Raw genomic sequence first — 22,736 nt, 5'->3', positions numbered from 1 at the left:
AGGTAAGTTTATAGCAATACAATCCCACCTTAAGAAACAGGAAATAGGTGCAACCTAACCTTGCACCTAAAGCAATTAGAGAAAAAAGAACAAAAACCCCCCAAAGTTGGCAGAAGGAAAGAAATCATAAAAATCAGATCAGAAATAAATGAAAAAGGAATGAAGGAAACGATAGCAAAGATCAATAAAACTAAAAGCTGGTTCATTGAGAAGATAAACAAAATTGATAAACCATTAGCCAGACTCATCAAGAAAAAAAGGGAGAAGACTCAAATCAATAGAATTAGAAATGAAAAAGGAGAAGTAACAACTGACACTGCAGAAATACAAAAGATCATGAGAGATTATTACAAGCAACTCTATGCCAATAAAATGGACAACCTGGAAGAAATGGACAAATTCTTAGAAATGCACAACCTGCCAAGACTGAATCAGGAAGAAATAGAAAATATGAACAGACCAATCACAAGCACTGAAATTGAAACTGTGATTTAAAATCTTCCAACAAACAAAAGCCCAGGACCAGATGGCTTCACAGGTGAACTCTATCAAACATTTAGAGAAGAGCTAACACCTATCCTTCTCAAACTCTTCTAAAATATAGCAGAGGGAGGAACACTCCCAAACTCAATCTACGAGGCCACCATCACCTTGATACCAAAACCAGGCAAGGATGTCGCAAAGAAAGAAAACTACAGGCCAATATCACTGATGAACATAGATGCAAAAATCCTCAACAAAATACTAGCAAACAGAATCCAACAGCACATTAAAAGGATCATACACCATGATCAAGTGGGGTTTATTCCAGGAATGCAAGGATTCTTCAGTATACGCAAATCAATCAACGTGATACACCATATCAACAAATTGAAGGAAAAAACCATATGGTCATCTCAATAGATGCAGTGAATGCTTTTGACAAAATTCAACACCCATTTATGATAAAAACCCTGCAGAAAGTAGGCATAGAGGGAACTTTCCTCAACATAATAAAGGCCATACATGACAAACCCAGAGCCAACATCGTCCTCAATGGTGAAATACTGAAAGCATTTCTACTAAGATCAGGAACAAGACAAGGTTGCCCACTCTCACCACTCTTATTCAACCTAGTTTTGGAAGTTTTAGCCACAGCAATCAGAGGAGAAAAGGAAATAAAAGTAATAGAAATCGGAAAAGAAGAAGTAAAGCTATCACTGTTTGCAGATGACATGATACTATACACAGAGAATCCTAAAGATGCCACCAGAAAGCTACTAGAGCTAATCAATGAATTTGGTAAAGTTGCAGGATACAAAATTAATGCACAGAAATCTCTGGCATTCCTATACACTAATGATGAAAAATCTGAAAGTGAAATCAAGAAAACACTCCCATTTAACATTGCCACAAAAAGAATAAAACATCTAGGACTAAACCTACCTAAGGAGACAAAAGACCTGTATGCAGAAAATTATAAGACACTGATGAAAGAAATTAAAGATGATACAAATAGATGGAGAGATGTACCATGTTCTTGGATTGGAAGAATCAACATTGTGAAAGTGACTCTACTACCCAAAGCAATCTACAGATTCAATGCAATCTCTATCAAACTACCACTGGCATTTTTCACAGAACTAGAACAAAAAATTTCACAATTTGTATGGAAACACAAAAGACCCCGAATAGCCAAAGCCATCTTGAGAATGAAAAACAGAGCTGGAGGAATCAGGCTCCCTGACTTCAGACTATACTACAAAGCTACAGTAATCAAGACAGTACGGTACTGGCACAAAAACAGAAATATAGATCAATGGAACAGGATAGAAAGCCCAGAGATAAACCTATGCATATATGGTCACCTTATCTTTGATAAAGGAGGCAGGAATGTACAGTGGAGAAAGGACAGCCTCTTCAATAAGTGGTGCTGGGAAAACTGGACAGGTACATGTAAAAGTATGAGATTAGAACACTCCCTAACACCATACACAAAAATAAACTCAAAATGGATTAAAGACCTAAACGTAAAGCCAGACACTATCAAACTCTTAGAGGAAAACATAGGCAGAACACTCTATGACATAAATCACAGCAAGATCCTTTTGGACCCACCTCCTAGAGAAATGGAAATAAAAACAAAAATAAACAAGTGGGACCTAATGAAACTTCAAAGCTTTTGCACAGCAAAGGAAACCATAAACAAGACCAAAAGACAGCCCTCAGAATGGGAGAAAATATTTGCAAATGAAGCAACTGACAAAGGATTTATCTCCAAAATTCACAAGCAGCTCATGCAGCTGAATAACAAAAAAACAAACAACCCAATCCAAAAATGGGCAGAAGACCTAAATAGACATTTCTCCAAAGAAGATATACAGACTGCCAACAAACACATGAAAGAACGCTCAACATCATTAACCATTAGAGAAATGCAAATCAAAACTACAATGAGATATCATCTCACACCAGTCAGAATGGCCATCATCAAAAAATCTAGAAACAATAAATGCTGGAGGGGGTGTGGAGAAAAGGGAACACTCCTCCACTGCTGGTGGGAATGTGAATTGGTACAGCCACTATGGAGAATGGTATGGAGGTTCCTTAAAAAGTAAAAATAGAACTACCATATGGCCCAGCAATCCCACTACTGGGCATATACCCTGAGAAAACCATAATTCAAAAAGAGTCATGTACCAAAATGTTCATTGCAGCTCTATTTACAATAGCCTGGAGATGGAAACAACCTAAGTGTCCATCATAGGACGAATGGATAAAGAAGATGTGGCACATGTATACAATGGAATATTACCCAGCCATAAAAAGAAATGAAATTGAGCTATTTGTAGTGAGGTGGATGGACCTAGAGTCTGTCATACAGAGTGAAGTAAGTCAGAAAGAGAAAGACAAATACCATATGCTAACACATATATATGGAATTTAAGGAAAAAAAAGTCATGAAGAACCCAGGGGTAAGACAGGAATAAAGACACAGACCTACTAGAGAACGGACTTGAGGATATGGGGAGGGGGAAGGGTAAGCTGTGACAAAGCGGGAGAGTGGCATGGACATTTATACACTACCAAACGTAAAATAGATAGCTAGTGGGAAGCAGCCACATAGCATATGGAGATCAGCTCGGTGCTTTGTGACCACCTAGAGGGGTGGGATAGGGAGGGTGGGAGGGAGGGAGATGCAAGAGTGAAGAGATACGGGAACATATGTATATGTATAACTGATTCACTTTGTTGTAAAGTAGAAACTAACATACCATTGTAAAGCAATTATACTCCAATTAAAAAAAAATAGTCAATAGGAACAGTCATTTGAATTTTAAAAGAATGACTTGGATGGAAGCATGGAAAATGGAGTGAGATGGAGGAGAGACATGAGAGGCAGGGAGATCAATGACAGGGCTTAATGACCAATTGGACACATGAGGCGAAGAAGAAAGAGGAATTTAATAAAACTGGGACTTTTCTGATAACCTATATAAAATAGCATATTTTGTCATTCACTATCCCTTTACTCTGCTTTATTTTTTCCCTATAGAGCTTGACACTAACACACACACACATGTGCACACACACACACACACACCCGTTTGTTTTAGCTATTACCCATTTCACCAGTACAATATAAGATTCATAAGGAAAGGGATTTCGCTGTCTTTACTGTTATATCCCCAGTGACGACCACCAAAAACCACTTATGAAAGGATGAATTAAATGGCTAAGTTAAGAGAATAAGTGACTTGCAATATCATCAGCTAGGATAGGAAATAGAGAAGGAATGGCAGGGTTGTGAGACTTGTGACAGATTCAGTTTGAGGCATGATGATTTTGAGGTGGAACATCGAGGTGGAATATATGGTCTGGAACTTGATAGAGAAGATGGGGCTATAGATTGATATTTGGAGGTCATGGGTGCTTGGCTATCAGTAAAAGAACACATTTCTGACTGAGGAGACGTGATATACTGTGTGTGGATCTCAGAGTTTTGTGTGACTTCTAGCCGTCAGAACTATCATCTTAATTATCTGCCTCTGGTTCACAGAATTTGTAAGTATGCTTTACAGATGTTAAGGCCATTGGGAATGCTGTTCCTGTGGCCACACCTAACACATACCTGCCTGGCTATCCCTGTCTACTCTGTCATTGACTCCAGTTTACTTTGGAGGTGACAACTTATATATACGTTTTCAATTCTTTGGACAGTTTTAATATTGTTGGCTGAGCATGTCTGCTCTCTTCCCATAAGCCACTTGAAATAACCGCTCCACTCCCTAAACACAAAACACACACAAACACATATGCATGCATGTGATAAACCTAGAAACTAACAATGAATACAACAGGAATAAGTAATTTGAAAACTCATAAAAGATGTAATGGCAATGAAGATGTTCTACAGTTCAGTATTTAAGACTATTTGGGAGGCAGCCATGACATTCCTTATTATTGAGTGTCAACTACTAGAGGTCATATATTTTTGTTCCTTAAAATAGCAAGGGCATAATGGCCTGTAATAAGTATAACCCATGTCATCTCCCTTCTCATTTTCCAATGTCACTTTAATTAAAAATTACCTGGATGTGATAAGACAGCTCTCAATTTGACTGCCATTCTGCATGTATCTTGAGTCCTCACACTTTTCACAGCAATTTGATGTTTCACATGTTTCATGAGAAAAATAAACTGTAGTATAATTTACTCCATTGGTTTTTAAGCAAATCTGAAGGATACAGTGTAGTAACCAGCATTAACAGTTGGATACAGAGTATATCAAACATAATATTTGTTATAGGCTAAGACTCATCTGTCAAGGTTCAAATTGGATGAATTATATTATTCAGTTATTAAATACTTTCATTACATTTCATTTAAAATGTAATTATTGTTTCTATGACTATCAAAATATACTTTCCCAATGACCTTCATTCAGGGTTGTGCTCCTTTTAGGAAATGTTGCGACTTTGGGATAGCCACCTCTGCACTTAGATAGAACAGTAGTAGTTCTGAATCAGACACCTCTGACTGTCTTAACTGACCCCTTCCTTCAAAAGACATGGCTTAACTCCTAGACTGTGCCCCCTCCAGCACCACTTTTGCTGCATTTGTCAGACTGGCTGAAGTCTGAGTTAAAGGTCCAGGCTTGGAGTCTCACATGCTGTTTCCCTCCCTAACTTCTGGGTTTGGATGAAACGCTACATCATGCAGAATGGAATCTAGCGTCCTGAGTGGCCACTGAAAGGCTTGATGACACCACACAGTAACGTGGTGAGTTAGCTTTCCGTGGGGGTGAACCTTGACTTACAGGAAATAGGAGATGGGGGTGGGGGGTGGGAAGTCAGGCAGGTAGCATCTTCCTACCATGGAATAGTCTGAGATGGAATTCTTTCTTGCAGCCCTTCTGGAAGAGTCCAATGTGCCAAGCAATGACCAGCCTTTTTTCTTTCTTTTTTTGAAGTTTTGTATGATGTGGTAGCCAGCCTGGTAACACATTATATCACTTTGCCTTGGTTATTTTCCCCCTCGCACTCACTGTTTTCAATTTTCACCTCCTGTTATGCACTGAATTGTGTCCCCTGCCCCAGTCCAAAATTCACAGGTTGAAGCCCTATGACCAATGTGACTGTATCTAGAGACAGGCCCTTTAGGGAGGTAAGTAAGGTTAAATGAGGTTGTAAGGGTGAGCCCTAATCCAGTAGGGTTGGTGACCTTTTATGATGAGGAAGAACAGAGCAGCCAAGATGGCAAAATAGAAGGACCCTCAACTTACTTCCTCTCACAAGCACACAAAAATCACAACTATCTGCAGAACAATCATCAATGCAAAAGCCCATCAGAAAAGATCTTCTACAATTAAAGCCATAAAGAAGGAACCACGGGACTTCCCTGGTGGTGCAGTGGTTAAGAATCCATCTGCCAATGCAGGGGACACAGGTCCAAGCCCTGGTCCAGGAAGATCCCACATGCCGTGGAGCAACTAAGCCCATGCAACACAACTACTGAGCCTGCGCTCTAGAGCCCACAAGCCACAACTACTAAAGTCCGCACACCTAGAGCCCGTGCTCCACAACAAGAGAAGCCACCGCAATGAGAAGCCCGTGCACTGCAACGAAGAGTAGCCCCTGCTGGCTGTGACTAGAGAAAGCCCGTGCACAGCAACGAAGACCCAACACAGCCAAAAATAAATAAATAAAACAAAGAAATTTAAAAAAAAATAAAAGAAGGAACCACAAAGACACAGGTAGGAGGGGTGGACTCACAATATAATTAAATCTCATTCCCTCTGTGTGGGCAACTCACAAACTGGAGAATAATAATATTGCAGAGGTTCTTCAATGGGACTGAGAGTTCTGAGCCCCATGTCAAGCTCCCCAAGTCAGGTCTAGCACCAGGAAGAGGAGCCCCCTGAGCATTTGGCTTTGAAGGCCAGGGGGGCTTAATTGCAAGAGCCCCACAGGACTGGGGGAAATAGAGACTTCACTCTTAAAGGGGGCATGCAAAATCCCATATGCACTGGGACTCAGGGCTAGGTAATTTGACAGAAGCCTGGGCTAGACCTACCTGCTGGTCTTGGACAGTTTTCTAGAGAGGCAGGGAGCAGCTATGGCTCACCCTGGGGACACAGACACTGGTGGCAGACATACTGGGGGACATTCAAACACCTGAACACTGCTGTTGGTGGCTACCATCTTGGTTCATTAATGCCAAGACCTGGCCCCACCCAACAGCCTATAGGCACAAGTGCTGGGGACACCTCAGGCCAAATAACTAACTGGGTGGGGACACAGCACTAACCATCAGCAGATAGGTTGCCTAAAGACTTACTGAGCCCACAGCCATCTCTAGAAATACCCTTAGACATGACCCTGACCACCAGTGGGCCAAGATCCGACTCCATCCACCAGTGGGCAGGCACTGGCCTTCCTACCAGCAAGCCTACACTAGCCTCTAGTCCAGCTTCACTCAGAGGGCAGACACCAGAAGCAGAAAACTATGATCCTGCAGCCTGCAGACTGAGCCTACCAGCAGCAAGCCAGAGCATACCCTGGAACCAGTTGAACCCTGGCCCTGCCCATTAGCAGGTCAGTGCAATCTTTGGAACATCCTGGACCCCATACACAACTGTGTCAGGAACTTTCCCCCTCCCAACAATCTGAAACAAGCTCTGGGATCCCTAGGCCTGCAGCCAGACTCCAGAAACCAGATCTGCCTGCAAGTAGTTTGGCAGTGACTGCAGGATCTGGCTTCACCTGCAAGTGGGTGAGCAGCCACCCCAGTCTTTTGGACCCTGACTCTGCCCACCACTGAGCAAACACTAGCCCTGGGGCCCCCTAGGGTTCTGCAACCAGCTGCCTTGTAACCAGGCACCACTAAACAGCAGCCAACAGCATCCACAGAAGGCAGGGCCTGGCAGCCAACTGGACTAGGGGCCAACCAAACCTACCAGTCTGCCCACAGAGTCAGCCTAACACAACAGAAGGACCCATGCAGCCCTCTTAGGGGGAACCACCAAGCATACAGCTTGGGTAATGAGATGGGAGTGCACTGCTGGGATGCATAGGACACCTCCTATAAAAGGCCACTTCTCCAAGGTTGAGAAACGTGACTAACCTACCACATATATAAAATCCAAATAGCAACTTAGGAAAAATGAGGTGACAGAGGAATATGTTTCAGACAAAGGAATAAGATAAAACCTCAGAAGAAGAACCAAGTGAAGTGGAGATAGGCAATCTACCCGAGAAAGAGTTCAGAGTAATGGGCCCACAGAGCCTACATAGGGAGCACTCCTAGAGCATATAGCTCTGGTGACCAGAGAGGACTGCACTGCTGAAATGCATAGGACATCTCCTACAAATGGCCACTCACCAAAGATTGGGAAAAGTAAGCAACCCACCAGAAATAAAAACAGAGAATTAGGCAAAATGAGGCAACAGAGACATATGTTCCAAACAAAGGAATAAGATAAAACCCCAGAAGAAGGACTAAGAGAAACGGAGCTAGGTAATCAACACAATAAAAAGTTCAAAAATACTGATCATAAAGATATTTGAGGGATTTCCCTGGTGGTCCACTGGTTAAAACTCCACACTTCCACTGCAGAGTGCGCAGGTTCGATCCCTAGTCGGGGAACTAAGATCCCACATGCCACATGGCATAGGCAAAAAAAAAAAGAAAGATGCTCGAAGAATTTGGGAGAAGAATAAACAAATACGGTGAGAAGTTTAACAAAAAGGAAAAATAAAGAAAGATGAAATGGAGCTTAAGAATACAATAAGTGAAATAAAAAATACACTAGAAAGAATAAACAGTAGATTAGATGATACATAGGAATGGATCAACAAACTAAAAGAGAGAGTAGTTGAAATCACTTGAACTGAACAGAAAAAAATAAAAATGAATAAAAAGAGATGAGGACAGCTTAAGAGACCTATGGTACAATATCAGGCATACTAACATCCACATTATAGGGGTCCCAGAAGGAGAAGAGAGAGAAAGGGGCAGATAACATATTTGAAGACATAACAGCTGAAAACTTCCCTAACCTGGGAAAGGAAACAGACATTCGGGTCCAGAAATCACAGAGTCCCAAACAGGATCAACTGAAAGAGAACCATACTAAGATACATTGTAATTAAGGCGGCAGAAATTAAAGAGAGAATATTAAAAATAGCAAGAGAAAAACAACGAATTACTAGAAGGGAACTCCCCTAAGACTATCAACTGACTTTTCAGCAGAAACTCTGCAGGCCAGAAGGGAGTGATATGATATATTTAAAGTGATGAAACAAAAAACCTACGACCAAGAATACTCTACCCCTCAAGGCTATCATTCAGATTTGAAAGAGAGATCAAAAGTTTTACAGACAAGCAAAAGCTAAAAGAGTTCATCACCTTGAAACAGCCTTACAAGAAATGTTAAAGGGACTTCTCTAAGCAGGAAAGAAAAGGCCACAACTAGAAACATGAAAATTATGAAAGGAAAAATCTCATTGGTAATGGCAAATACACAGTAGTGGTAGTAAGTCAATTACTTATAAAGCTAGTAGGAACGTTAAAAGACAAAAGTAGTAAAATCATCTATATCCACAATAAGTAGTTAAGGAATACACAAAACAAAAGGATGTAAAACATGATGTCAAAAACAGTAAACATGAGGACTGGGAGTAAAAATCCCAGGTTTTAAAAATGTGTTTGAACTTGAGAGATTGGCAACTTAAAACAATCAGGTAAATATATAGATTGCTATATATAAACCTCATGGTAACCACAAATCAAAAATCTATAATAATACACACACCAAAAAAAGGGAAAGAAATCCAAACATAACTCTAAAGATAGTCATCAAATCACAAGGAAAGAGAGCAAAAGAAGAAGAAAGGAACAAAAAAGAATTACAAAAATAACCCCCATACAATTAACAAAATTGCAATAAGTACATACCTATCAATAATCACTTTACATGTAAATGGACTAAATGCTCCAATCAAAAGACAGAGTGGCTGAATAGATACAAAACAAGATGCAAATATATACTCTCTACAAGAGATCTAAAGACACACACGAACTGAAAGTGAGGGAATGAAAAAAGCTATTTCATGCAAATGGAAACAAAAAGGAAGCCAGGGTGTAGCAATATTTATATCAGACAAAATAGATCGTAACAAGAGACAAAGAAGGGCATTACAGAATGATAAAAGGATCAATCCAAGAAGAAAATATGATAATTTTAAATATATATGCACCCAACATAAGAGTATCTAAATACATAAACCAAATATGAGCACCTAAATACATAAACCAAATATTAATAGATATAAAAAGAGAAATTGACAATAACACAGTAATAGTGGGGGAATTTAAAACCCTGCTTACATCAATGGACAGATCATCTAGATAGAAAATCAATAAGGAAACACTGACCTAAAACAGCATATTAGACCAAGTGAACTTAACAAGTATACATAGAACATTCCATCCAAAAACACATTCTTTTCAAGTGTCCATGTAATGTTCTCCAGGATAGGTCATATTGTAGGCCACAAAACAAGTCTCAGTAAGTTTAAAAAGACTGACATCCTATCAAGCAACTTTTCTGACCACAACACTGTGAGACTAGAAATCAACTACAAGAAAAAAGACTGCAAAAGACACAAACATGTGGAGGCTAAATAATACGCTACTAAACAACCAACTTGTCACTGAAGAAACTGAAGATGACACAAACTGATGGAAAGATATATCATGCTCATGGATTGGGAGAATTAATATTGTTAAAAATGACCATACTACACAAGGCAATCTACAGATTCAATGCAATCCCTATCAAAATACTAATGGCATTTTTCACAGAACTAGAACAAATAATTTTAAAATTTGTCTGGAAACACAAAAGACTCCAAATAACCAAAACAATATTGAGAAAGAAGAACAAAGCTGGAGAGATCATAATCCCTGATTTCAAACTATACTACAAAGCTACAGTAATCCAAACAGCATGATACTGGCACAAAAACAGACATATAGATTAGTGGATAAGAAAAGACAGCCCAGAAATGAACCCACAGTTATATGGGCAATTAACCTACAACAAAGGAGGAAAGAATATACAATGGGGAAAAGACAGTCTCTTCAATAAATGGTGTTGGGAAAACTGGTCAGTTACATGCAAAAGAAGCAAACTGGACAACTCACACCATGCACAAAAATAAACTCAAATGCATTAAAGATATAAATGTAAGACCTGTAACCATAAAACTTCTAAAAGAAAATGTAAGAAGTTTACTCTTTGACATTGGTCTTAGTAATATTGTTTTTGAATATGTCTCCACAGGCAAGGGAAACAAAAGCAAAAATAAACAAATGGGACTACATCAAATTAAAACATTTGCACATACGGAAACTATCAACCAAATGAAAAGGCCGCCTACTAAATGGGAGAAGATATTTGCAAATGACATACAGTAAGTCCCCTACATACAAACCTTCAAGTTTTGAACTTTCAAAGGTGTGAATGTGCGTTCCATCAACGTCAGGCGTGAGTGAAATGGCAGCTTGCCCTCCATCTCCTATTGCTGACGATCCTTCAGCTCTACCATCTCCCACCTCCTCTCCCTCCTCCAGTAACTCTTCTTGCCTGTTCCCTCGATGCCAGCTATTGTACTGTACTACTGTACTTTTCAAGGAAACATACTGTAAGATTAAAAATGTTTTCTTTATTTTGTGTTTGTTTTTTATGTATTATTTGTGCGAAAGGTACTATAAACCTATTATAGTACAGTACTATATAGACGATTGTGTTAGTTGGGTACCTAGGCTAATATCGCTGGACTTACGAACAAACTGGGCTTATGAATGCACTCTCAGAAAGGAACTTGTTTGTAAGTAGGGGACTTACTGTAGCTGATAAGGGGTTAATATCCAAAATATACAAAGAATTCATACAACTCAACATCAAAAAAACAACCAAATTAAAAAATGGACAGAGGACCTGAGTAGACATTTTTCCAAAGAAAATATGCAGATGGCCAACAGACACATGAAAAGATGCTCAACATCACTAATCATTGGGGAAATGCAAACCGAAATCGCAATGAAATAATTGCCTTTATATCGGTCAGAATGACTATTATCAAAAAGACAACAAGTAACAAGTATTGGCAAGGATTGGAAAAAAGAACCCTTGTGCACTGTTGGTAGGAATGTAAATTGGTGTAGCCACTATGGAAAACATTATGGAAATTGCTCAAAAAATTAAAAATAGAACTACCATATGATCCAGTAATTCCACTTCTGGATATTTATCCAAAGAAAATAAAAACAGTAATTAGAAAAGATATATGTAACCCTATGTTCATAGCAGCATCATTTACAATAGCTAAGATATGGAAGCAACCTAAGTGCCCATCAACAGATGAATGGATACAGATACACACACACACACACACAGTGGAATATTACTCAGCCATAAAAAGAATGAAACCTTGCCATTTGTGACAACATGGATGGCCTAGAGGGTATTATGCTAAGTGAAATAAGTCAGAGAAAGACAAATTATGATATCACTTACATGTGGAATCTAAAAAACAAAACAAATGAACAAACATAACAGAGACATAGATACAGAGAACAAACATGTCGTTGTCAAGGGGAGGAGTTGAAGGGGAGATAAGACATAGGTGAGGGAGACTGAGGCACACATTTCTAGTTACAAAATAAATGAGTCATGGGTATGAAATGTATAGTGTGGGAAAAATAGTAAATCATTATGTAATATCTTTGTATGGTGACACATGGTAACTAGACTTATCGTGGTGATCAATTTGAAATGTATAGAAATATTGATTCACTATGTTACATATCAGGAATTAACATAGTGTTGTAGGTCAATTATACTTCAAAAGCAAACAGACGCATGGAAAAAGAAATCAGATTTGTGGTTACTAGGGGCATGGGTGTGGGTGGGATATTGGGTGAAGGCAGTCAAAAGGTACAAAACTTCCAGTCATAAGATAAAAAAGTACTAGAGATGTAATGTAGAACATGATAACGATAATTAACACTGCTGTACTATACATATGAAAGTTGTTAAGAGAATAATCCTAAGAGTTCTCATCATAAGGAAAAAATGCTTTTTTCCCTATTTCTTTAATTTCATGTTGATATGAGATGATGGATGCTCACTAAACTTATCATGATAATCATTTCATGATGTATATAAGTCAAATCACTATGCTGGACACCTAAACTTATACAGTACTGTATGTCATTTATATCTCAATACAACTGGAAAAAAAATTAAATTCTAAAAAACTTGTTTGTATTAGTCAATATTGTGTAGGTTAGCATTCTCCAAGTGTGGTCTGGGGACATTTTCCGTGGGTCTATGAGGTCAATTTCAAAATCAATGATTAAATGCTAAAATGTTATTTGCCTTTTTCATTCTCAATCTCTCATGAGTGTATTGTGGAGTTTTCCAGAATGTGATACTGCAGCTCTTTGAATGCAGAAGCAGACCCCAAAATCCAGCTTTATTCTGCTTAGCCAGACATTAAAGAGATTTGCAAAAATGGAAACAGTGCTACTCTTCTCAGTTATTTGTTTTAGAAAATATATTTTTCATTAAGGTATTACTATGCTAATGTATAATGGATTCATTTACATATTTTTAAAATTTCTGTTTTAATATCTAAAACAGTAAATATCAATATATAGAACCCACATAAAGAAAAGCCCATTGAGGTCCTGTTTTAAAATGTAGGCTCTATTATTACTCGGGTATGGTTAGGTCAGTAGACCAGGAGATGACTGTCACTGAAAGGGAAGTCTGTTCCCAAGAGTAGGAGGCCTGTCATGTCACACAGGGACACACAGGGACACCGGGAAGCACTAGTCAGTCAGAAGGTTGAAGGCGTGAGGGGAAAGCATGGGTGAGAGCCTTATTGTGGTTTTTGCAGAAAGGAACAGGCAAGGCAGGGTAAGCAGGTTTAGGATTGGCTAGTTTGAATAATTTCAGCAGGCTCTTAGGTGTGGGGGCTGTCCTAGGGTTTCCTGGATCTGGCCCTGAGGTGACTCAGACAGGTGAATATAGGCATACCTCGGAGATACTGCTGGTTTGGTTCCAGACTATTGCAGTAAAGCAAATGGGGCAATAAGGCAAGTCACACGAATTTTTTGGTTTCCAGTACATATAAACATTATGTTTACACTATGCTGTAGTCTATTAAGTGTGCAATAGCATTATGTCTAAGAAAACAATGTACATACCTTAATTAAAAACTAATGCTGGGTTTCCCTGGTGGCGCAGTGGTTGAGAGTCCGCCTGCCCATGCAGGGGACACGGGTTCGTGCCCCGGTCGGGGAAGATCCCACATGCCGCAGAGTGGCTGGGGCCGTGAGCCATGGCTGCTGAGCCTGCGTGTCCGGAGCCTGTGCTCCACAACGGGAGAGGCCACAACAGTGAGGGGCCCGCATACTGGAAAAAAAAAAAAAAGTCATAATTTCAGAACAAAAGAAAATCATTTAAATTGAATTACTTTAGCTTAATGAGAAACTCCCTATATTATCCTTATTTGCTCAATTTTTTATCATGAATTAGTGAGATTTCATCACTACTTAGAGTTCAGGGACTGGTGCTTGGAAATTTCTGACATCTAGGACAATTGTGGATGGAAATGACATGAAGGAGAGGAAAGACCTTACCTTGTTTATATGCTGAAAGGACCCAGCAGAGAGGGAGAAGATTGAACATACTGGAAAAAGAGACACCTGAGAGAACTCCTGGAGGAGGTAAAAGAGCAAAGGAGGGAGTGGTCTGAAATAGGAGGATAGAGACAGAAACCTCTCCTTCGAAAATTGGTTGGATAGGAGGAGAGGGTGCTCTTAAAGATAAGTTAGTTGAGGGAAGGAGAGAAGCTGAGAGAGTCCACCCCGAATGGCACTGATTTTCTCTGTGAATCACAGGCAAGTTTACTGCTGAAGGTGAGCAGCGCAGGGAATGTTGAAGGTTTAGGCCCATTGCAGGGATTGGTGAAGGGAGCCCACGGAGCACAAACAACAGGAGATGGTGCAGAACTGAAGGCCCAGCTGAGTTTAGACCTTAAATAGTAATAGCATGAAACACATGGTAGCCTGCCTTTCCTAACTCAGCTTCTTAGCCCTGGCATTGAATAGAGATGGGGTTGGGGTGAGTGTAGGGAACTGATGTTTACTGAAAGGCTGTGTAGGGTGATGGTTAAGAGCACGGCGTTTGAAGTCAGCTAGCCTGAGTTAAAATCCTGTCACTTTCCTATTCAGTAAAATGGGGCCAATAATAGTCTCGTGGTGCTGTTTTATGTGCGTAACAGTGGTTTTGTGGAGTTGTTTTGAAGGGTAAATGACTAAATATATGCTGTGGATTTTCTTTCCACATCCCTGCTTCTGGGGGATAAGGGACCCACCTAGGTTTCAGGGTTTCACGATTAGGTGAATGTAGGACTCTTGAAAAGGGACTGTTGGGCTGCACCCCACAGGCCTGTGAGCCCAGTATTTGCCCAGCTTGAAGACTGCAGAAGGACCCCAGAATCAGTGACAGAGACATCAGTGGTGTTAACGGATAGGGGGATCTTACCTGTGTGAAGCGAGGTCCGGGCGTGACTCCCCGTCCTGTGGAGCAGACAGCGGACCGTCTTCACTACCACGGGGAGAGGGAGGCTACCATCTGCAGGGGGAATTGATGTCAGGTTGGCTCATCCGTTACCAGGGAAACCAGCAGAGGAGCATGCCCCTCACCACCCCTTTGATGAGCTAGCAAGGTGTGGATGTTCTGATCTAATGAGCAATCACTAGTTGGGGCCCGGGGCGAGTACGTAGCTGTTTTCTGAGGAGGGAAGGTCGGTCAGGTGAGTAGGATGTAGCTGAGGCAGGGACTGGTCAGCCAGGGGATGCACAGAGAGCAAGGGAGCAGCCATCGTGGGGGGCCCGACCGTATGGGGCCAACCCAGCCCCTCTGCCCTCCCTGCCCGTTTCCTGAGGCTCCTCCTCCGTGGTCCTCATGGTCCTTTCTGGTTGTGGTGGGGAATAGAAGGCAGGTATACCTGGGTCTCCCGTTTTGTTTCCAAAGTATATTTTGGCATAATGTCTAGGCCCTACTTTCTTCGGGCCTTTAGTTTTATATCTCAATGACCTGCTTTAGAAGTAAACTACACCCTGCCTCTGATTTGCGTTTTACTCTGATAATCCCAGTCTACCTATTCATCCACGTGCCCTCCAGAGAAGTACCTCTGCATCGCAGGGAGAGGTCACATATGTGGAAGAGGCGAAAGATAAAAGCATAAAAATATGTTTGAGAAAATCTCTTCTTACCTACTAACTCTCTTAATTCTCCTGTGGGTAGATGTTTTCATCCCCCTAAAATACCCAGTGCTGATGCTCAGAGGGATCCGTAATGTGGGCAGGGTGACTTACACAGCTGTTCGCTGTCAGAGGCACAGAACAATTCTACGCCTGTGCTCTTCCACCTGGTGCTCTGTGCGGCCTCAAACAAAGGGCTGCACGGGTCCCGTGGGGGCCTGAGGGCTGGAGGCATCAGAGCACTGGGGTGAGGGAGTCCTAGGTGCGGGGGAGAGAGTACAGAGCCTAGGCAAGAAGAGAAGGAGGGGCTCTGTGTGAAGAGAGGCGGGGGCTGAGCAAGTGGGGAGGGGAGAGGAGGGGTGACTTCTGGAACGATGGGACGTGAAGCTGATGATTTTAAGCGGTTCACTTCCAGAGGATGACGAGTAGCCACAGGACTACTGAAGAGACGCTGAGCACCATTGAGTGGAGGACACTAAGAAGCATGAGTTTCAGCTGTTTGAGTGAAAGTTGAGAAATAGATCTGATGTCAGAGTCCTTTACAAATGTTTGAGGAGTGAGCTTGTGGTTGAAAACAGAGTAGGCAGGGGCCAAGGTAGCAGAGGCCCGGAGCTGGTGCAAGGCAGGAGCCTCCCAGGAAGAGGGGCTGCAGAGGTAGAAAGAACCTTGGTTTTTAATCGTAGCACATGGCAGTTCTCATACATGACTCTGTATGGTCCTCCCAGCAATTCTGTGAGATGCATACAGGGCGGGAAATAGACTTTCTCCGCAAAAACCAGCTGCGAAGCGTCAGCACTGGGACTCAGACCAAGCCTCCCGACTTGACCCACGCTGTTTGTAGTTTCCCACGCGAGTCTTGATTCTCTGCGTACTATTCACAGTAGGAGAGCAACCTCTTAGAAAGAAAACTTATAGACTCTACACAGAAATGAAAGAACTTTTCTCTAAGTTTTCTTCACCCTAGACTCTATGTTAAAAATCTTCAGGCTGTAAACTGTGAGAAAGAGCTGTTGGACTGTCAGGAATTGGTGCAGGTGAGGTTCTTATGGTGCCATCTAGTGTCCGTGATTGGACTTACAAAACTTTGGCTATAAGTATTCTGAAAAATAATTTATGTAAGGAAATAGCAAGTAACTGATTAATTTTGCGAAACAATAGACATTAAAACACCTAATATTTTCCCCTCCCTGCCAGGAAGATTTATTAACCTGGCCTCTTGATCACCCCGAGAGCTAGACCAATGCAGTGAATTACTTCATTGCATAACACAGGAATTATGACCTAGTGAAGTCCAAGGTTACCTTATTTTCTTTCCATTATACCAGTTGATCCAATACCTTAAAGATCATGAAGCTTGGTGCTAGAAGTGTCTGAGGCATTCAGGTCTTCATTCAGTAGAATGATGTATACAGCAGTACTTCATAAACTGTAAAATGGTAAGCAAAAGTATTATATAGAGCTATTATTTCACATATACGATTCCATACCCTTGACACACCTCCCTTCTAAGCCTCATAACATGTTTATAAGATAAGAGTTGCTATCTAGACTTTACATCTGAAGAAGCTGAGGCTCAGAGATGTTATATGACTTGCCCGAGGTCATAGAGCTAGTTTTCTCTTTGCTATACTACATTACCACTATGACACTGATATAAGGAATTAATATGAGTTTATTCAGCAGAAATTTATTAATGCTCACTACTGCCATCCGCTGGGTTAGGAACAAGGTATATAACGATTTATGAGTGTTGGGAACTGAATGTTTGTGTCCAACTAAAATTCGTATGTTGAAGCCCTAGCCCCTAATGTGACATATCTGGAGGTAGGGGCTTTGTGGAAGTAACGTTAAATGAGGTCATAAGGGTAGGGTCCTGATCCAATAGGATTACGTCCTTAAGGATAGGAAGAGAGACCAGATCCAGATCTTGCTTTCTCTCGGCAGGCACATGCAGCAAGAAGGCAGCTGTCTGCAAGCCAGGAACAGAACTCTCAACAGAACCCAACCATGCTGGCACCCTGATCTCACTTTCAGCTCCAGAACTGGGAGAAAATTAATTTCTGTTGTTTAAACCACCCAGTGTATGGTATTTTGTTATGGCAGCCCAGCCCAAGCCAACTAAAACAATGAATATCTACTCCCCCTAAGCTGCTTCCAACTTTGTTAGGGAAGTCAGCTGTTAGATAAATCACAACCCAACTTGCTGAGATAGATGTATGGACACCTCATATTTCTAAATGATTGCCTTAGAAAGAATCCTGATGAGACTGGTGGTGACAGGCTACCACAGATGTCAGACAGCTCTAAACTCAAATACATTTAAGAGATGACCTCTTACTTAGAGGTACCTTGTCATTAATAAACATGGACTTTCTCTCAGAACCCCATGTGCCCTCTTTGCGTAGGAGATGGAATGGGGTTGCAGAGCCAGTGACTGAATGTGGCTTTGGGTTCTGGTTCAAGAACAGAACTTGTGGTCCTCAGCTGCTACATCTATAAAATGAGACGGTTTTAACTAGCTGCCATCTGAGGCAGTCATCAGAATATTTTTGCTCACTTTGTCCCTAAAAGAGTTTTGAAAAACTGTGAAACTGTTTCAAAATATTATAAATTTTGAAAGTTGACATCTAAAATTTTCCATTAGAAATGTAGTTTTAAAGAACGTAATTTCCATTATACTATAAATATTGACACTTTAAAATAAAATCACCACATGACTCATGTTTCCAGTACCATCAAAATAACATATTTATTAGAAAGTCACTATCATTCATAAAAAAGACTGCATTTCACATCATTCCTTTTTCTCAATGAAATATTATTTTCACTCCATTCTCCATTCCCAGAATTTTATGTAATGCAGTGTATTTTTATGTTTGAAAGTCTTTTAAAATTAAAATTAAAAATTACCTGAAAGTTTTATTATAATTATCAGTAGTTAAAATTTGAAACAATATATTATAAATTTTGAAAATAATTACACATAATTAGTAAAATTTTATTGGATACATCTCTCAAAATCTATTGATGAATGTTATTTACTGTTAGAAAGAGATAGAATTTAATCTAGACTCAATTTCTATTTTGGGGTTTTACAGATATAAGCACTCAGAGACACTGTTCTCATAAATAGATGAGAATAGTTTTATTATAGTAAAGTCATTCAATTATTTCAACTTCTGAATTGCATGCCAGAAGTATCACAGTAATCTCTCATTAAATGTTATTTTAAATCATCAACTTTAGGTTCTCCATCAAATTTGTTGAAAGCAAAGAATGAGAAACCCCCTGAATTACAAAAGGATTGATTATCCAGTCTTTACAGTCAATCTGGGACTATTATAGGACAATCATCTCACTTATAAACACTAATTCTAAGGAACAGTGCTAAGTAAGGCAGAGAGCCTTGCAATGAGCATGTCACCTGGATGACCTAAGATGCTACCAATGTTTCTTACCTATACTCTGCTTGGTTCTCTCAACACTCTCACTCAGGAGCAATGCTTTCTTTGAGTAAAATTATCATCACTCTTATAACCACACTCTACATTATATCTGAATGAACATATTGGGCAAACTGTTCTACTGAATACCAAAATACCCACTCGTAAAGAGAAGAAAAGGAAAGACACAAAGCCTGAATGCAAATTTTTGATGCCTTATATGGGAGACTTCTCCGAAAGCAGAAGTGCCATCCAATAGAAATATAATGTGAGCCATATATGTAATTTAAAATTTGTTTAAAAAGCAAAAAGAAGCAGGTGAAATTAATGTTATATGTAATGCAATATTTTCAAAATATAATCATTTCAACATTCAGTCAATATAAAAAGTTAAAAATGAGGTAGTTTTACATTTTTTTGGTACTATTCCTTGTAGTATTTTATACAAGCAGCAAATCTTAATTCACACCAGCTACATTTCAGGTGCTCAATATCCACATGTGACTAGTGACTATTATATTGGACAACACAGCCCTTGAGAGACACACTGTAGTAAGATTTGGGATGGATAAGAGAGCAGTCTTTTGTTTTTGTAAAGTAAGAATACGGTGAACATAAGAGAAGTGGTCAGAAAGGAAAATAGTCCTATCCATGCCCTCGTACAGCTGTGAAAGGTATCTTTCACCCCAGGGCCTACGCTGCACAGCTGTATGAAGTGGCCCTGGTGTACCTCAAGAGATAGAGGTACCCCAATTTGAAGATCATTATTTTAAGATGAATTCTAGCTGCCAGGGTCTTTGGAAAATAATGCAATGATAATGAAATTATGCAGCCTTATCTTCTGGAGAAGACCTAGTCAACTATCCTCTAAAATACTGGAGCAAGTAAAAAGAAAAAAATTCATGAGACAATGATTAGCAAAAGATCCAGAAAGCCCTTGTTACTTTGTCAGCAATATCCTGGTATGACTTTTCTAAGGTATGGTTGACAACCTACCATATTGCAAGTAGAGAGTTTTTGGTAATAGTAGGGTGATGTTTTCCCCTCTGACTTTGATGGAGATAAGATGAGGTTATATGAAAATCATCAACCTAACATCAGATTACTCTAGGAGGTGAAGATTTCCTATGTTAGGGCACAGAAATGACTAAGAATCTCTTCCTTACTTTTATTTTCTTAGGAAACTTCTACAATTTGTCCCTCTAGCTCTTTCTAAATTCCAGTGTACAGTATGAATGTTGGGCTTCCTTTCCAAAGGAACCCAGATGCTTGTCCTAAAAGGTAAGTATAAAGAAGTATTCTATGATACTGTCTTAGTTGGCTTGGGCTGCCATGACAAAATACCATAGACTGGGTGGCTTAAACAACAGAAATTTATTTTCTCACAGTTCCAGAGGTTGGGAAGTATAAGATCAAGGTGTTAGCTGATTTGGTTTCTGGTGAGAGCTTTCTTCCTGGCTTTCAGATGGCTGCCTTCTGTGTCCTCCATGGCAGAGAGAGAAGCCTGGTGTCTCTTCCTTTTCTTATAAGGACACCAACCCTGTCAGATCAGGGCCCCACCCTTATGACCTCATTTCACCTTCATCACCTCCTCACAGGTCTTCTCTCTAAATGTCTTAGTGAATTCAAGCTGCTGTAACAAACTACCATACACTGCATGGCTTAAACAACAGAAATTTATTTCTTACAGTTCTGGAGACTGGAAGTTCAAGAGCAGGGTGCCAGTACGGTTGAGTTCTGGTAAGGAAAGTTTTCTGATTTGTAGACTGCTGACTTCTCCTTATATCTGCACCTGGCAGAGAGCAGAGAGGAAGAGCAACTTTCTTGTGACTCTTTTTTAAAAAAATTAATAAATGTAATTTATTTTTGGTATTTATAATTTTTTACTGAAATATAATCAACTTACAATGTTTCAATTGTACAACAGTGATTCAGTTATACATATATATACATATTCTTTTTCAGATTCTTTTCCATTATAGGTTACTACAGATACTGTATATAGTTCCCTGTGCTATACAGTAGGTCCTTGTTGTTTGTGTATTCTATATATAGTAGTGTGTATCTTTTTATCCCAAATTCCTAATTTATCCATCCCTCCTTCTTTCCCCTTTGGTAAGTGTAAGTCTGTTCTCTGTGTCTGTGAATCCATTTCTGTTTTGTTAATAAGTTCATTTGTATCATTTTTAGATTCCATATATAAATGATATCACATGATATTTGTCTTTCTCTCTCTGACTTACTTCACTTAGTATGATAATCTCTAGGTCCATCTGTGTTGCTACAAATGGCATTATTTCATTCTTTTTTATGGCTGAGTAGTATTCTATTATATAAATATACTATCTCTTCTTCGTCCATTCATCTGTCATTGGACATTTAGGTTGCTTCCATGTCTTGGCTATTGTAAATAGTGATGCTACAAACATTGGGGTGAATGTATTTTTTTGATTTAGAGTTTTCATCTTTTCCAGATATATGCCCAGGAGTGGGATTGCTGGATCACATGGTAACTCTATTTTTAGTTTTTAAGGAACTTTCATACTGTTCTCCACAGTGGCTGCAGCAATTTACATTCCTACCAACAGTGCACAAGGGTTCCCTTTTGTCCACACCCTCTCCACCATTTATTATTTGGAGACTTTTTGATGATGGCCATTCTGACTGGTGTGAGGTAATACCTCACTGCAGTTTTGATTTGCATTCCTCTAATTATTAGCGATGCTGAGCATCTTTTCATGTGCCTGTTGGCCAGCTGTAGGTCTTCTTTGGAGAAATGGCTGTATAGGTCTTCTGCCCATTTTTTAAAAATAGATTTATTTTTATTTATTTAGTTTTGGCTGTGTTGGGTCTTCGTTGCCGTGTGTGGGCTTTCTCTAGTTGAGGTGAGTGGGGGCTACTCTTCGTTGCGGTGCATGGGCTTCTCACTGCGGTGGCTTCTCTTGTTGCAGAGCACAGGCGCTAGGTGTACAGGCTTCAGTACTTGTGGCACTTGGGCTCAGTAGTTGTGGCTCGCAGGCTCTAGAGCGCAGGTTCAGTAGTTGTGGTACACGGGCTTAGTTGCTCCACAGCATGTGGGATCTTCCTGGACCAGGGCTTGAACCCATGTCCCCTGCAATGGCAGGCAGATTTTTAACCACTGCGTCACCAGGGAAGTCCCTTCTGCCCATTTTTTGATTGGGTTGTTTCTTTTTTGATATTGAGCTGTATGAGCTGTTTGTATATTTTGGAGATCAATCGCTTGTTGGTTGCATTGTTTGCAAATATTTTCTCCCAGTCTGTAGGTTGTCTTTTCATTTTTGTTTATGATTTCCTTTGCTGTGAAAAAGCTTTTAAGTTTAATTAGGTCCCATTTGTTTATTTTTGGTTTTGTTTCCATTACTCTAGGAGACAGACCCAAAAAAATACTGTTGCGATTTATGTCAGAGTGTTATGCTTATATTTTCCTCTAGCAGTTCCTGTACTCCA

General features: G+C 40.0%; 1 long non-coding RNA gene across 4 annotated transcripts in view; it reads right to left on the bottom strand.

The window, feature by feature from the left end:
* LOC309804925 overlaps nucleotides 1-22,736 on the bottom strand; it is a 65,398-nt gene that overhangs the window by 35,372 nt on the left and 7,290 nt on the right. For 3 of the 4 annotated variants that reach the window (XR_014294191.1, XR_014294192.1, XR_014294194.1), the window contains exons 2-5: nucleotides 20,957-21,060; nucleotides 17,127-17,251; nucleotides 15,104-15,193; nucleotides 13,762-13,969 (exon numbers count right to left, since the gene is read on the bottom strand). This is a non-coding gene — a long non-coding RNA (uncharacterized lncRNA). The remainder of the gene's footprint in view (nucleotides 1-13,761; nucleotides 13,970-15,103; nucleotides 15,194-17,126; nucleotides 17,252-20,956; nucleotides 21,061-22,736) is intronic. The other variant, XR_014294193.1, reaches the window with a different exon arrangement.

Source organism: Mesoplodon mirus (assembly GCF_964341445.2).
Source record: "Mesoplodon mirus genome assembly, chromosome: 5".
Classification (NCBI taxonomy): Eukaryota; Metazoa; Chordata; class Mammalia; order Artiodactyla; family Ziphiidae; genus Mesoplodon; species Mesoplodon mirus.
Note: the sequence above shows the minus strand (reverse complement) of the source record. Positions and strands in the feature narration are given on the sequence as shown.